Below are 15,833 nucleotides of genomic sequence, written 5' to 3'. Positions count from 1 at the left end.
TTTCCTTTGACTCAGCTTCTTTCTTTCTTCTTTTAACCTTGATTCTACACATCACTAAATTTTTTCTGTCCTCTATTTCTGGAAACATTCCCTCCAATCAGGTCTGCATCAGCTTCCTAATGCCCTGCTGCCTTCTCACTCTTCATCTCCATTCATGCCCATACCTCTCTGTTCACCTGCTCACATAGCATTGACATTGGTCCTGCTGTTCATGTGTATACTGTACATAATGACCATCAGCTCTCTTTAAAACTTGGATGTTCAAGTATCTTGCATTTGCTGTAAATCTTTTATAATACAAATTTTGCATCACTCTCTCTTGTTCCCTCTCTGCCTGCAACATCCTCTGAAAGTTCTCTTTCCCAATCTCTATATCATTAGAGAAACACCTTCCATTTAAAATCTTTTCTATGTACAGTCCTTTCATGGTCTCAGCATTTCCTGTCTCTAGGTGATAAATTTAATTTTGAAATCTCCATTCATCTCCATCTAGAAAAGACTATTATCCCTCCCTGTATATTTTATCTCCATTAGCTCTTACCACACACTCAAATATGAGAGGAAATAAATAAAACTCTTGACAGTAATCTGATGTAAAACTGGTGCCCCTAAGTCCAGGAACTGATGAACTAGACAGGAAAAGGAATGCTTTACAGGTCACATGTTGATTATTACTCTGTATGGAAGCTTTAAATATCTGAGGTAGCCCTAGGGAAAGAACAAGAAGCTCATGTCAAAAATAACAGCAATAATCATGGAAATTTCATGAGATAGTGATTGACCTTGAGTGGATCAACCTTTGAGTTGTTATAGGCCTTGTACATGGTGGCACCTACTACCTACACTTGTGCTGCTCTGAAGTATGGAATCAGTAAAATTACACCTGAATGATGTCTAGATGTACTGGGTTCAGAGTGGCACACCTGTAATTGCAGGTACTTAAGGGGCAGAGGCAGGCCCCTGTCAGGTTGCCAGCAAACATGGGAATTTACAAACACTGTCTCTAAGGATGAAGACATGGGGTTTAAAGAAATTGCTATAGTACTTGACAAGGATACACATGTCCCTGCATAAAATGCACAGTCCCACACACTAACTGCAATAAAGTATTTCAAATTATAGATATACTCACCTAAAATTATGCTTAATTTAAAAATATCATTGGGAAAATAAAATTTTATGATTATAGCTACTGTTCCCTTTTACTTGGATAAGTGGTCATTCAAATTAATTTTCTAGGTAGTTTAATTAAATCTGCATTTTTCTGCAGAGTCACATTTGGACATGTTATCAGAGGAAGAGAAGGAGGGGCTTGATGGTACTGGATTTAACCAGCAAACGGTATGCACATGTGTCAATTTAAATTCCTGATTACTTCCCTTTTTGTGCCCAGAAGGTGAATTATGCCAAAATAAATGGTCTCATAGGATATTCTTTGGGCATCCAAACCTTGTCATTGAATATTTAAGTTTAAAATATTTAACTCATCATGGATATAAAAATAATTTTAGAAATCAAACTGGATTAAGACAAACTTCATGCAAGCATTTACACTGATATTTTTGATTAATGATTATTTTCATTTTTGTGACATCTTAAATTGTGATTGATAAATAGGAGACTTAGGAATAGGCAGTTTAAATTAGGAACAGACATAAATCCAATGATCACTGAACCCATTCATGTAAAAACAACTTCATTCCCAAAGGCTCAACATTGTTTTTCACATTACCTGTCATCAGTGCCAAGGTTAAAGACATTACTCTCCATGATTTCCACTGTCTTGATCATGGAAGAAGACAGACTTAATCAGACACAAACCTGCCTCTTCAGAGCATCATACCCACATTCACGATGCTTACTTTTCTGCTAATTTACAAACTGTACCTCCCTATCTATATCCTTTCCCTGCAAGAATACAATAAAATAATTAAACATATTTACCTTACCTCTTTTACATGATGTTTTCTAAAGATTGTGGATACAATTATTGGGATATAGTGAAATTTTGGAGATATCTTTTTGTCTCCTGTTCTCATTTTGTTTCTCCCTTACATGTGTAAGTATGTGGAGGATCTGTATGCATTTGACTGGATTTCTCTTCCACTGTTAAACTTGGATTCTTTTAATGTGCAGGTTTATCATGAGGATGTATCCTTGGCAGGGTTTATTTATATCTGAGTATCACTTCTGAAAAAATGCATGTTTTGTATGCTACTTTCTTTCACCTTTATATCTTCATGGGGAGAAAATAAACTCCAATGATGATCACAGTTTAAAGCAAAATACTTATCATCATACATAAAATATATATTTCAAATTATCTCACAAATCCAATGACCACTGAACCCATTCATGTAAAAACAACTTCATTCACAAAGGCTCAACATTGTCTTTCACATTGCCTGTCATCAGTGCCAAGGTTAAAGACATTATTCTCCATGATTTTCACTGTCTTGATCATGGAAGAAAACAGGCTTAAAAACACAAAAAATGAAGAGAAGTGAGAAAACACAGCTTCATCTGGATGGCATAGGATAGTGTCTCCTATGGAAAGTATTATTGCAAAAAAATAATGCTCTAATTTACAATTCCAAAGACTTTACAACTATAAAAATGGAGATGTCTAAAGTGTGGTGATGAGATATATATGCAATCATTGTTTTTTTCCAGAGTGATTCTGAGCAACATGCAGAGAGGTATGCTTGTTTTATATCTGGTGAGTTCCATCCCAGCACAAAGAAGAGAATAAAAGGACATGTACAAGGTAAGAACCACATAGGATACAAAATATATTGGAAAGAATATTGCCAAAAAAATATGGGCAGTAGTATATTGTAATTGTTCAAGAAATGTGCCTGTTAAATAGCTGGCAAATAAAGGAAGATAAGGAATTGCATATCATATTAGGTATCAGACACAGGTTTAATTAGGTATATTGCTAAAGGAAGTGAATTTTGAGTTAGATTTAATAAATGCTTTCATCACCAGTAAATTTGAAATAAGGAACAGGAGAGAATATGAGGGATAGAAGACCGAGACATGCAGTAAGTACACCAAATCAAAAATGAAAAAAGTTCAGTGGTATTGAGGAGAAAGTGGAAATTCAAGCAACATATGAGAAGGGAACAGAGCAGGTTTTCAAAATGTGGGATGCATTTGTGAGCTTCAGCTTCCAAAAATGAATGAAGGGGAAAGTAATTGTTTCCCAAAGTGGTGACTTATTCAGTTTGAAATTAATTGAGGAGTAAAAACCTGATCCCTCAAGGATAGTTAATTTACCATAAATGAGTAGGAAAGTATAAAAATTAATGACATGCAACATATTGCTACTCCTTACATAATATATATATATATATATATATATATATATATATATACACACACACACACATATATATATATAAAGGGCAGAGACAGCAAATGGAAAATTAGAAGTATGGATGGTTATGTGTCATTCCCCAAATGCACAGGTATCTGAAATTAACTTGGGAAAGATTACAGACATTTCTAAATTTTAAATTGAGGGAGGATCCTAGGGAGGAATCCACAGCTACATTCAAATTAACCTACAGGATTTGGAAGGTGACAAAGTTTATGCTGGAACTCTGAAAGTGTACAGAATCATCTCTTGGTGACTATGTTCAAGAACTCATTATGACTTAGCAGATCTTTGCTTCTACATGTTCATTACATTCTAAGGTGATTCCAGTGATTCTAGTCTGCAGAAGAAATGATTAGAAGCCAGGGAATGGATGTCCTTTTGGGAAATAGACAAAAACTGCTCTAGATTCCTACAGCTCAGGACACAAGCAGTTCAAGGGCAAGTATAAATCTCACTTACATTCTGAGCATGTTTCCTGAGAAGTGGTAGGAACACAAAAGACTAAGATGAAGAAATTGTTTTTATTAAGATATATTTTTTATTTTGGAAAGCATGAAGGATTGTCAAAAATCCATATAAGGAATGTAAATTGGAAAGATACAAGCTCTCACCTCTATTAGAGGTTCCTTTGGAAAACCTAAGTGGATGGACAAATGAGAGAGGGACTAAAGAGTTAACTAGGAAACATTATAAAACAGAGAGAATGTTTTGATCTCTTTTCAGTTTTTCTGCTTTCAAATCAAAATATGGTGCAGAGGTAATTGGAACCTGTGGAGACTGGAAGAATCAGGGAATCCTACAGCTAACAGTTTCTCCCCTCCATATCTAGTAGGCACTAGAGTGTGTGAGGCATCCACATGCCATTCAGATGAGCAGCCTTGCATTTTTTGTTTTAAAGAAGGCTAATATTTACATTTGTATCATTCTTATAATTATTAATAATTTTGTTTGTATCAATTTTATTGATACTTTGTTGGGAAACCAGGTCCCTGGCATTCCAGGAATGTACAGTGTTACTGAGAAAAATTCTGATCTCTAGAAAGCAAATGTGATCTCTGGTACTTTCATGCAAATACATGAAAAGTTGTCTAGATATGCCACAGTAGACTTACTTTTTTAACCAGATGTCACTATGGAGTTTATTCCTCAAACACCAACACTGTTACTCTTAGTGTATTTGTTGGGACTAATGAGATGTTAACTAACTCAGACTGATTCCTTACTCCCTGGTGAGTGAGCAAAATCAAGGCTCAAAAGCAGTTTCAAAGGTTCATGACGATAAACTGGACCACCGTCAGGGATTGATTAACAACAGTTTCGTGAATGTGATCAGCTCGTGCTTGCCATATAGTCCTATGGGACTCTTGCCTGCGTGAACACCCCATGCCTTGCTGACCTTTAAAATGATTGGTTTCCACCTAGCCCCCACCCTACATAAAAGCTGTGTGACTTCCTCAATAAATGAGTTCCTGCTGTGACTGGTCTCCCTGATGCATCTGATTGTCCTTCAATGGGAGGGCTGGGAGTGGGCAGTCAGTCGGCCCTACCTATCTTGGTCTGACCTTGTTGGGGAGTGTCCCCTTCCCTTGATGCTGGTTGAGAAGGGCAGGGAGGCTTAAGACCCTGACATGTATTTACCAAATTCTTTAAAACCAAAGAATCTATTGATGTCTGATAATTCTGCAAGCTTTGAGAATACTTTTTTTTGGGGGGGTTTCCTTGTTTGATCCCCTTATGCTTTATCATACTTTTTTTTTTCATAAATGTTGGACCACTGTCTTCAAAAAAGAGTGAAAAAAAGGAATGGGATATTGATTAAACCAGAGTGTATAGGAAATGAAGGTACACCAGATTCCCATGAGTATGAGAAAACACCCATACAAGTATTGGCTGTTATTCTGTAAACATATTTCTCAACTAATTTGCTCAGAAAACTTTGATGAGCAATTATATCTCCTGTGATCTCATCACAACTTTGGATTTAATAGTTATATAAGGCAAATGAGGGACAAGAAACAAAATAAAATGGATTAAATGATTCTGATAGTACTCACTCAAGATTTGTGCTGCCACATTTTTATTCAGCTTAGACATTGAACTTCTCAGTTATCTTATTTCCTCCTCTGAATACAGATCACTGTGCTTTGCAGCATTCTGCATCTTGATATTTATATATATATATATACATATATATATATATATATACATATATGTATGTATATAAAACAGTGTCTTAATATTAATGGTCATTGCAATACTGATATTACCATCAGAATCTTAACTGCTAATTTTTCTAAACCTGCATTCCTGATTTTGATTTAGTGCATTTGAGTAATCTGACTTTATTCAATATAAAGGCCCCAGTAGAAAGAAGAATCCCAAGATAGAGTAGTTTTCAACACTGCTCACTCCCAACACAGGGTCTATATTCATTTAGTAGGAACATGAGGGTAGTTTTTTTTTTTTATATTCAGTTTTTGTTGAGTATATATCTCAATTTCTTTTCAGTACCTCAGGATTCACATGCTTCCTGCAATGTAATTCATCTTTTATGTATGTTACTGCATACTTAATAAAATGTAAAATGTTTGTATAATATCTTGTTTCCAAACACATCAAGCCTATGATCAAAGTCAGAGATTCTCTTCCAAAAAGACTAAGATGGAAGAAGTAATCATAGGCACTCAAATCAGGTAACTCTTGACTGATGACTTCTCTGGAAAAGTATAATGAAACTTTTGAAATGATGGTAAATTTCTCACACATGATAAATTTTTCTACATTGTGTTGGGAGGATTTGTCCCAACATGTGTATTGATGATTGCATCCATGTTTCAAAATATTTCTGTAAAAACATTCAGAAAAGAAGTTTAAAAAGTTTATATCATAGAGAGTTCTAACCATAAATTTCCCAAATTACAGTCATTACAATAGTTAGTTGGACTATGCGGCTGATTTTCAGAAAGAATTTAAGGGGAGCAGGGCTAGAGTTGAGATGCCTGGGAGAATGAGCATATGATTTTTCCTTGAACCCAGGAGGTCAAACCCAGTCTGTGACACAGGAAAACCTGATCATCTACAAGGGAAAGTTCACTATACTATGACACCTTGTGTATCGACCAGTATCATGAATCCTGTATTGTGGTTTAAACTTCACTTCTTTTGTGCCCTTCTCCACTGGTATGGTCAGTATGTAGCTAGAAATGATGCAATGTATGATTATATGTAACTTATTTTACTCTTCTCCTGTAAAAACAAGTTCATTATTTGCTGAAGAATAGTCTTTCCAGAAATTTGAACTAAGAGTTATAAATTGAGAATATACTTGCACATATGAATGAAGTGTTTTCTCATATTTCCACGACTTTTTTTTTCTTTAATTTTCTTCTCAATGGCAGTCACTGAATGAAAACTTTTTGCCTGCTATCCAGTTGCTCTGCCACTGAGCCTCTCCTACAGACCTCTCTGATTCTGTGGTAGGTTTTGTATATCCAAGTTTCAGAAAAATGCTCAGCAATTCCCTAAACAAGTTCCCTCAACTTAGGAAGATATTGCCATAGGAGAAAATACATGGTACTGATAGCAACATTCACAGTTTCTGTGTTTTATTACACATCTCATTTGAAACTCTGAGTTGCAGACAGGAGCAGAATCTCACATTTATACGGTAGATCTTCTTTCTTTGTTCACATGATTAATCTTCATTCTACACAGGTCATTGAAAATATTTTATCCTCTGTATTTCTGGAAACATTCCCTCCAGTCAAGCCTGCATCAACTTCCTAGTGTACTGCTGCTTTCACTTTATTCATCTCCATTCATGCCCATGCTGCTTATGTTCACCAAATTGTAGCACTGAGTTTGGTCCTGCAAATTATACATGCGGTCATATGTTTATATGACCATGGGCCCTCTTTAGATCATGGATGACCAAGCATCTTATCTTCCCTAGGAAACTTTCATAATACTGCTTCATAATTCTACATAACTTTCTTAATTCTGCTTCACTCTGTAATTTGATCCCTCTCTCTGCCTGCACTGTCCTATGGCAGTTCTTTTTTCTTTTTTTAATTGTAAACAAATGGGATACATGTTGTTCCTATGGCAGTTCTTACCAATCTCTATATCACCATAAAAACACATTCCCTTTTAATCCCTTTCTCTAGATACAGCCTTTTATGCTCTCAGCCATTCATGCTACCTCTTGTGCATAACATTACTTTTGAATTTTCCATTCATCTCCATCTGTAGAAAAGACATCATCCTTAGCACCTTTTATCATTTTTAGTGCCTACCACAAACTCAGTTTTGGATAGAAATAAATACAAATGTTGACAGGAACATGGGGTAAAAGCAGCCCCCTCAATTCCAGGAATTGATCTACTAGATAGGAAATGAAATACTTTACAGGTCTCCTATTACCCAGTCTGGAAGCTGAAAAATGTCTGAGGTAGCACCAGGGAAAGCAAAACCAGCTTATGTCAGGATTTACAGGCATAATCAAAGTTTGACAAGACAGATTGATGGAAGAATCCATACAAAAAATCTATGAAAAATCAAGTTCCCATCTCCGGAGGTTTCTTTGGACAACCTAAAAGCTAAAATTAGAGAGAAACAGTAAAAGTTAACTAGGTATTTTTGGATGGAGCAATGACAAAACTGTGATAATGCAATTCAGCTTTTTTATTGTGTAGACCTCAAACCAAACTCCCCCCTATACTTAGCCAGACTCCATGATGTACATGGCATCCATTTGTCATTCATATGAGAAATCTATCACATTTGAATCATTGGTCATTTTTAAGAAACCTATTTTCTTAGTAATATTATTATAATATTACAATATTTTTATTTATTATTATTGTTGTTTACCATTATTTTTTATAGGTGCTTTGGAATGAAACCAAGATTTTTGACATGATAGTAATTCATTCTGTTACTCAGCAGAATTCTCCTCCATAGATACTTAACTTTTTGATCAGCCATCCCTTTTATTAAAATACTTTTTTATTTATTTATTTACTTATTTATTTATGCATTTGTTCATTTTGCAGTACTGGGGATTGAAGACAGGGCCTTGTGATTTTTGAGGCAAACACTCTACCAACTGAGTTATATCCCCATCCCTGTTTTATTTTATTTTTATTTTTTATATTATATTTTATTTTATTTTGTTTTTATTAAAATATTTTTTTATTTTTACAGACACAAATGGGGTACAACTTTTTATTTTTATGGTTGTACACAATGTATTTTCACCCTATTCATGTAAATATACATATATATATAAGGTAATACTATCTGTTATATTCTACTGTTTTTCCTTTCTTATCCCCTTCCACCCCTTTTTTCTCTACACCATCCAAAGTCCTTCATTCTTTTCTTCCTCTGCTATTCCCCATCATTATATATTATTTTGCACTCATCAGATAAACATTCGGCCTTTGGTTTTTGGTCTTGGCTTATTTCACTTAGCATGATGTTTTCCATCTTCATCCATTTACCAGCAAATGCCATAATTTTATTCTTCTTCATGGCTGAGTAATATTTCATTGTAAATATATACCACAGTTTCTTTATCCAATCATTAATTGAAGGGCATCTAGGTTGCTATGAACATTGATGTGGCTGCATCACTGTAGTATGCTGATTTTAAGTCCTTTGGGTATAAGCCAAGGAGTGGGATAGCTGGGTCAAATGGTGGGTTCATTCCAAGATTTCTGAGGAATCTCCATATGCTTTCCAGAGTGACTGCACCAATTTGCAACTCCACCAGCAATGTACAAGTGTGCCTTTTTTGCTTACATCCATGCCAACATTTACTATTGCTTTTATTCTTGGTAATAGTCATTATAATTGAAGTTAGATGAAATCTGAGAATGGTTTTAGTTGGCATTTCTCTAATTACCAGGGATGCTGAGCACTTTTTCATATATTTTTTGATAACCTGTATATCTTCTTCTGTGAAATGTCTGCTCATTTCCTTAGCCCTTTTATTGATTGGGTTCTGTGTTTTTTGGGTGGAAAGTTTTATAAGGTCTTTATAAATTTGGAGATGAATGCTCTGTCTGAAGTGTGTGTGGGGAAGATTTTCTCCCACTCTGTAAGGCTCTCTTTTTCTGTGATTGTTTCCTTTGCTGATAAAAAACTTTTTAGTTTGAATATATCTCATTTATTGATTCTTGCTTTTATTTCTTGAGCAATGGGGGTCTTGTTAAGGAAGTCTGGTCCAAAGTCAACATGATGGAGATTCGGGCCTACATTTTCTTCTATTTGGTGAAGGGTCTCAGGTCTAATTTCTAGATGTTTGATCCGTTTTGAGTTTAGTTTTGTACAGGGTGAGAGATAGGAGTTTAGTTTCATTTTACTGCATATGGATTTCCAGTTTTCCCAGCACCATTTGTTGAAGAGTCTATCTTTTCTCCAATGCATGGTTTTGGTGCCTTTGTTTAATATGAGATAACTATGTTCATGTGGGTTTGTCTCTGTGCCTTCTATTTTTCTCCATTGGCCTTCTTGCCTCTTTTGCTGCCAATACCATGCTGTTTTGCTACTATAGCGCTAAGTATAAAGTCTGTATCATGATACCTCCTACTTCACTTTTCCTGCTGAGGATTGCTTTAGCTATTTTGGGCTTCTTATTTTTATGTTTGAATTTTATGACTGATTTTTTTTTTAAATTCCATGAAGAAGCTCATTGGAATTTTTATGGAATTTTCACTGTGTCTGTATAGTACTTTTGGTACTATGACCATCTTGGCAGTAATAATTCTGCCTATCTAATAACATGAGAAGTTCTTCTATCTTCTGAGGTCTTCCTCAACTTTTTTATTTAGTTTTTTTTTTCCCTTTAGAGGTCTTCACTTCTTTTGATCAATCAGTTTCCAAGTATTGTATTTATTTATATTTGAGGGGTTATTGTGAATGGGTTAGTTATCTTAATTTATCTTTCAGCTGATTTTTCTTGGAGTATCGGTGTACAATTGATTTATGAGTGTAAATTTTGAATCCTGATAATTTTGTGATTTAATTCATGAGTTCTACAAGTTCTCTGGTAGATTTTTGGGGTCTTGTAAATCTAGAATCATGGTGTTAGCAAACAGTGATAGATTTAGCACTTCTTTTCCTGTGTTCCTTCAATTTCTTTCTTTTGCCTAATTGTTTTGTGTAGGTATTCTAGGACTATGATGAATAGATTGTAAAAGTGGGTATAACTTTCTTTTTTTATTGTAAACAAATGGGATACATGTTGTTTCTCTGTACATGGCATAAAGGCATACCATTTGTGTAATCATAAATTTACATAGGGTAAAGTTGGTTGATTCATTCAGTTATTTTTTTGCTTCCCCCCATCCCTCCCACCCCTCTTTTCCCTCTATACAGTCCTTTCTTCCTCCATTCTTGCCCCCCTCCCTAACCCTAACTCTAACCCTAACACTAACCCCTCCCACCCCCCATTATGTGTCATCATCCACTTATTAGTGATATCATTCATCCTTTGGTTTTTTGAGATTGGTTTATCTCACTTAGTATGATATTCTCCAATTTCATCCATTTGCCTGCAAATGCCATAATTTTATCATTCTTTATGGCTGAGTAATAGTCCATTGTGTATATATACCACAGTTTCTTCATCCATTCATCAATTGAAGACATCTAGGTTGGTTCCACAATGTGGCTATTGTGAATTGAGCAGCTATGAACATTGATGTGGCTGTGTCTCTGTAGGATGCTGATTTAAGTCCTTTGGGTACAGGCCAAGGAGTGGGATAGCTGGATCAAATGGTGGTTCCATTCCAAGTTTTCTAAGGAATCTCCACACTGCTTTCCAGAGTGGCTGTACTAATTTGCAGCCCCACCACCAATGTATGAATGTACCTTTCTCCCCACATCCTCACCAACACCTGTTGTTGCTTGTATTCTTGATAATCGCCATTCTAATTGGGGTGGAATGGAATCTTAGGGTAGTTTTCATTTGCATTTCTCTTATTACTAGAGATGTTGAACATTTTTCCATATGTTTGTTGATTGCTTGTAGATCTTCTTCCATGAAGTGTCTATTCATTTCCTTAGCCCATTTGTCGATTGTATTATTTGCATTCTTGGTGTAGAGTTTTTTGAGTTCTTTATAGATTCTGGAGATTAGTGCTCTATCTGAAGTATGATTGGCAAAGATTTTCTCCCACTCTGTAGGCTCTTTCTTTGCATTGCTGATAGTTTCCTTTGCTGAGAGAAAGCTTTTAAGTTTCAGTCTATCCCAGTTATTGATTCTTGTTTTTATTTCTTGTGCTATTGGAGTCCTGTTGAGGAAGTCTGGTCCTAAGCCAACGTTGAAGATCTGTATCTACTTTTTCTTCTATAATCTGCAGGGTCTCTGGTCTGATTCTGAGGTCCTTAATCCATTTTGAGTTTAGTTTCATGCATGGTGAGAGATATGGGTTTAGTTTCATTCTGTTGCATATGGATTTCCAATTCTCCCAGTACCATTTGTTGAAGAGGCTATCTTTTCTCCATTGCATATTTTTGACCCCTTTGTCTAGTATGAGAAAATTGTATTTATTTGGGTTTGTGTCCATGTCCTCTATTCTGTACCATTGATCTACCTTTCTATTTTGGTACCAATACCATGCCATTTTTGTTACTATTACTTTGTAGTAGAGTTGAAGATCTGGTATTGCGATTCCCCCTGCTTCACTCTTTCTAAGGATTGCTTTAGCTATTCTGGGTTTCTTACTCTTCCAGATGAATTTTGTAATTGCTTTCTCTATTTCTGTAAGGTACATCATTGGGATTTTAATTGGAATTGCATTGAATCTGTATAGCACTTTGGGTAGTATGGCCATTTTGACAATATTAATTCTGCCTATCCAAGAACATGGGAGATCTCTCCATTTTCTAAGGTTTTCTTTAATTTCTTTTTTAGTGCTCTGTAGTTCTCATCATAGTGGTCTTTCACCTCTTTTGTGAGATTGATTCCCAAGTATTTTATTTTTTTTGAAGCTATTGTGAATGGGGTAGTTTTCCTAATTATTCTTTCCAAAGATTCATCACTTATGTATAAAAATGCATTAGATTTATGTGCTTTGATCTTATATCTCGCTACTTTACTGAATTCACTTATGAGTTCTAAAAGTTTTCTGGTGGAATTTCCTGGTTCCTCTTATTATATAATCATATCATCAGCAAATAGGAATAGTTTGATTTCTTTTCCTCTTTGTATCCCTTTAATTTCTTTGGTCTGTCTAATTGCTCTGGCTAGAGTTTCAAGGATGATATTGAATAGAAATGGTGAAAGAGGGCATCCCTACCTTGTTCCAGTTTTTAGGGGAAATGCTTTCAGTTTTTCACCATTTAGAATGATATTAGCCATGGGTTTAGCATAGATGGCCTTTACAATGTTAAGGAATGTTCCCATTATCCCTAATTTTTCTAGTGCTTTGAACATGAATGGGTGCTGTATTTTATCAAATGCTTTTTCTGCATCTTTTGAAATAATCATGTGATTCTTGACTTTAAGTCTATTCAGATGGTGAATTACATTTATTGATTTCTGGATTTTGAACCAATCTTGCATCCCTGGGATGAAACCTACTTGATCATGGTGCACTATTTTTTAATATGTTTTTGTATGCGATTTGCTAAAATTTTGCTTAGAATTTTTGCGTCAATTTTCATTAAGGATATTGGTCTGAAATTTTCTTTCCTCGATGTGTCTCTGTCTTGTTTAGGTATCAGGGTAATATTGGCTTCATAGAATGAATTTGGGAGGGTTCCCTTCTCTTCTATTTTATGGAATACTTTGAAAGGTATTGGAATGAGCTCTTCTTTAAAGGTTTTGTAGAACTCGATTGAGAACCCATCTTGCCCCGGACTTTTCTTTGTTGGTAGGCTTTTGATGACTTCTTCTATTTCATTACTTGAAATTGTTCTATTTAAATTGTGTATGTCCTCCTTGTTCAGTTTAGGCAATTCATATGTCTCTAGAAACCTGTTGATGTCTTTAAAATTTTCTATTTTGTTGGAGTATAAATTTTCAAAATAGCTTCTAATTATGTTTTGTATTGCAATCATGTCTGTTATATTTCCATGTTCAGTCCAAATTTTAGTGATTTGGGTTTTCTCTCATCTTCTCTTTGTTAGTGTGGCTAAAGGTTTATCAATTTTGTTTATTTTTTCGAAGAACCAACTATTTATTTTTTCAATTTTTTGTATTTTTTTGTTTCAATTTCATTGATTTCAGTGGGTATACCTTTCTTGTTCCTCTGAAAAAATGTTTTCAGTTATTGTCTGTTTAGAATGCTGTTGGCTGTGGGGTTGGTGTATATAGATTTTACAATGTTGAGTTATTTTCCTTCTATCCCTTCTTTTTCTAGTGTTTTGATCACGAATGTAATATGCTTTTTGCTAAATGCTTTTCCTGCAGCTAGTGAGGTAATCATGTGAATCCAGTCTTTAAGTCTATTAATGTGATGGATATGTTTATTGATTTCCATATGTTAAAAGAACTTTGCAGCTCTGGGAAGAACTCCATTTGATCATGGTGCATAACTTTTTAATTTTTAATATAATTTACTAGTATTTTATTGAGAATCTTTTATCTATATTCTTCAAGAATATTTGTGTAAAGTTTCTTTCCTTAATATGTCTGTCTGATTTTCATATCAGGGTGATACAAACTGTGCAGAATATATTTAAAGGATTTTCCTTCTAGTCTATTTTGTAGAATAATTTAAGGAGGTTTAGTATGAATTCTTATAAGTCTAATGTTACTCACCTGAGAATCCATCAGGTCCTGGGATTTTCTTAGTTGGTAGTCTTTTGGTGCCATCTTCAATTTTATTATTTGAAATTGATCTGTTCACTTTTTTTATGTAATCCTGGTTCAATTAGTGTATGTCATATGTCTTTAGTGATTTGTCAACATCTTCAAGGTTTTCTATCTCATTGGAATATAAATTCTCAAAATAGCTTTTGATTATCCTCTGTATTTCAGTAGTACCTGTATCGATATTTCCCTTTTCATCACAGAGTTTAGTATTTTTTCTCTATCCTGGTTAGCTTGGTTAAGTGTTAATCAATTTTACTTATTTTTTCAGAGAACCAACTTTTTGATTCATTGATTTTTTTTAAAGAAAATTAAATCTCAATTCCATTGTTTTTGGCTCTGATTTTAAATATTTTCTGTGTTACACTGATTTCTGTGTTGTTGTTTTTTTTTTTTTTTGTATTGGGTCATAAGATGTAATGTCAGCTTATTTGGTGTCTTTCAGGTTTTTTTTTTGATATATAAAGATTTTTTGATGTTCTGAAAATTCAATGTTATGAAATTTCTTCTTAAAATTGCCTTCTTAGTGTCCTGGAGATTATGATGTTTTGCATCATTATTCTCTTCTGCCTCTGTGTAATTTTTATGGTACCCCTAATTTCTTCTGCTCTCCATTCATCATTCACTAGTGAGTTTTTCAAAATCTATGTATTTGTGTAAGTTTTATTTATCTGAACCCTTATTTCTAATTATTTTTTCATTATGATCTGATGGAATGCAAGGCATTATCTATTTTTGGAATTGCCTAAAGTTTGTTTGTGTCCTAAAATATGGTCTATTTTAGAAAATTTTACAGGTACTTCTGAGAAGAAATTTTATTCAGTCACTGATGGATGAAATGTTATATGTATATTAATATAAATATAAATATATAGTCTAAATTATACTTTTTTAGTTCTGTATATTATTTAGTTTTTGTTTGTATAATCTAATAATGAAAGATGGTTTTTAAAATTACTGAGTATTATTGTCTTGTGGTCTTTTTGATTCTTTATATTGAGAAGGGTTTGTTTGATATATGTAGATGCTCCATTGGGGGGCATACATAATTACAACTGTTAATTCTTGTTATTTCTTAACTCCCTTAAGCATTATGAAATGACCTTCTTTGTCTCCTTTGATAACTTTGTCTTGAATCCCACTTTATCAGATATAAGACTAGAAACACCTGCATGCTCATTGATCCATGTGAGTGATAAGTTTTTTACCATTTATTTATCTTCAGACTTTGTATGTTTTTGCCTATGAACTCAGTCTCTTGGAAACAGCATATTGTTGGATCTAGTTTTTTAATTCAATCTATGTCTTTTGATTGATGAATTGAGTCCATTAAAACACAGAATTATTAAGAATTTTATTTTCTGTCATTTTGATTTATTTCTAGTTTTAAAATTGAATTTGATTTTCCTTTGATTCTCCTAGCATAGTTTCATCCTATGATGGTTTTCATGTTTTCTCCATGTCTTCTTCATGAACAATTTTATTGAATATGTAGTTCCAACTTGAAAGTAGTTCCAACTTTCAAGTTGTGAATTCTTTTAACTTTTGTTTATCATGGAGGTTTTTATTTTATTCTTAAATACGAACCTTAATTTTCTTGGTTATAGTATTCTTGGATAGTGT

The 15,833-nt window shown here is 34.1% G+C and overlaps 1 pseudogene; it reads left to right on the top strand.

Moving 5' to 3' along the window:
• The first annotated feature begins 898 nt into the window (after positions 1 to 898).
• LOC124973934 (thioredoxin-related transmembrane protein 1-like) overlaps positions 899 to 15,833 on the top strand; it is a 27,837-nt pseudogene continuing 12,902 nt past the window's right edge.

This window comes from Sciurus carolinensis, unplaced genomic scaffold (genome assembly GCF_902686445.1).
Source record: "Sciurus carolinensis unplaced genomic scaffold, mSciCar1.2, whole genome shotgun sequence".
NCBI lineage: Eukaryota > Metazoa > Chordata > Mammalia > Rodentia > Sciuridae > Sciurus > Sciurus carolinensis.
The sequence above is the reverse complement of the archived record's forward strand: the minus strand, read 5'-3'. Positions and strand labels throughout refer to the sequence as shown.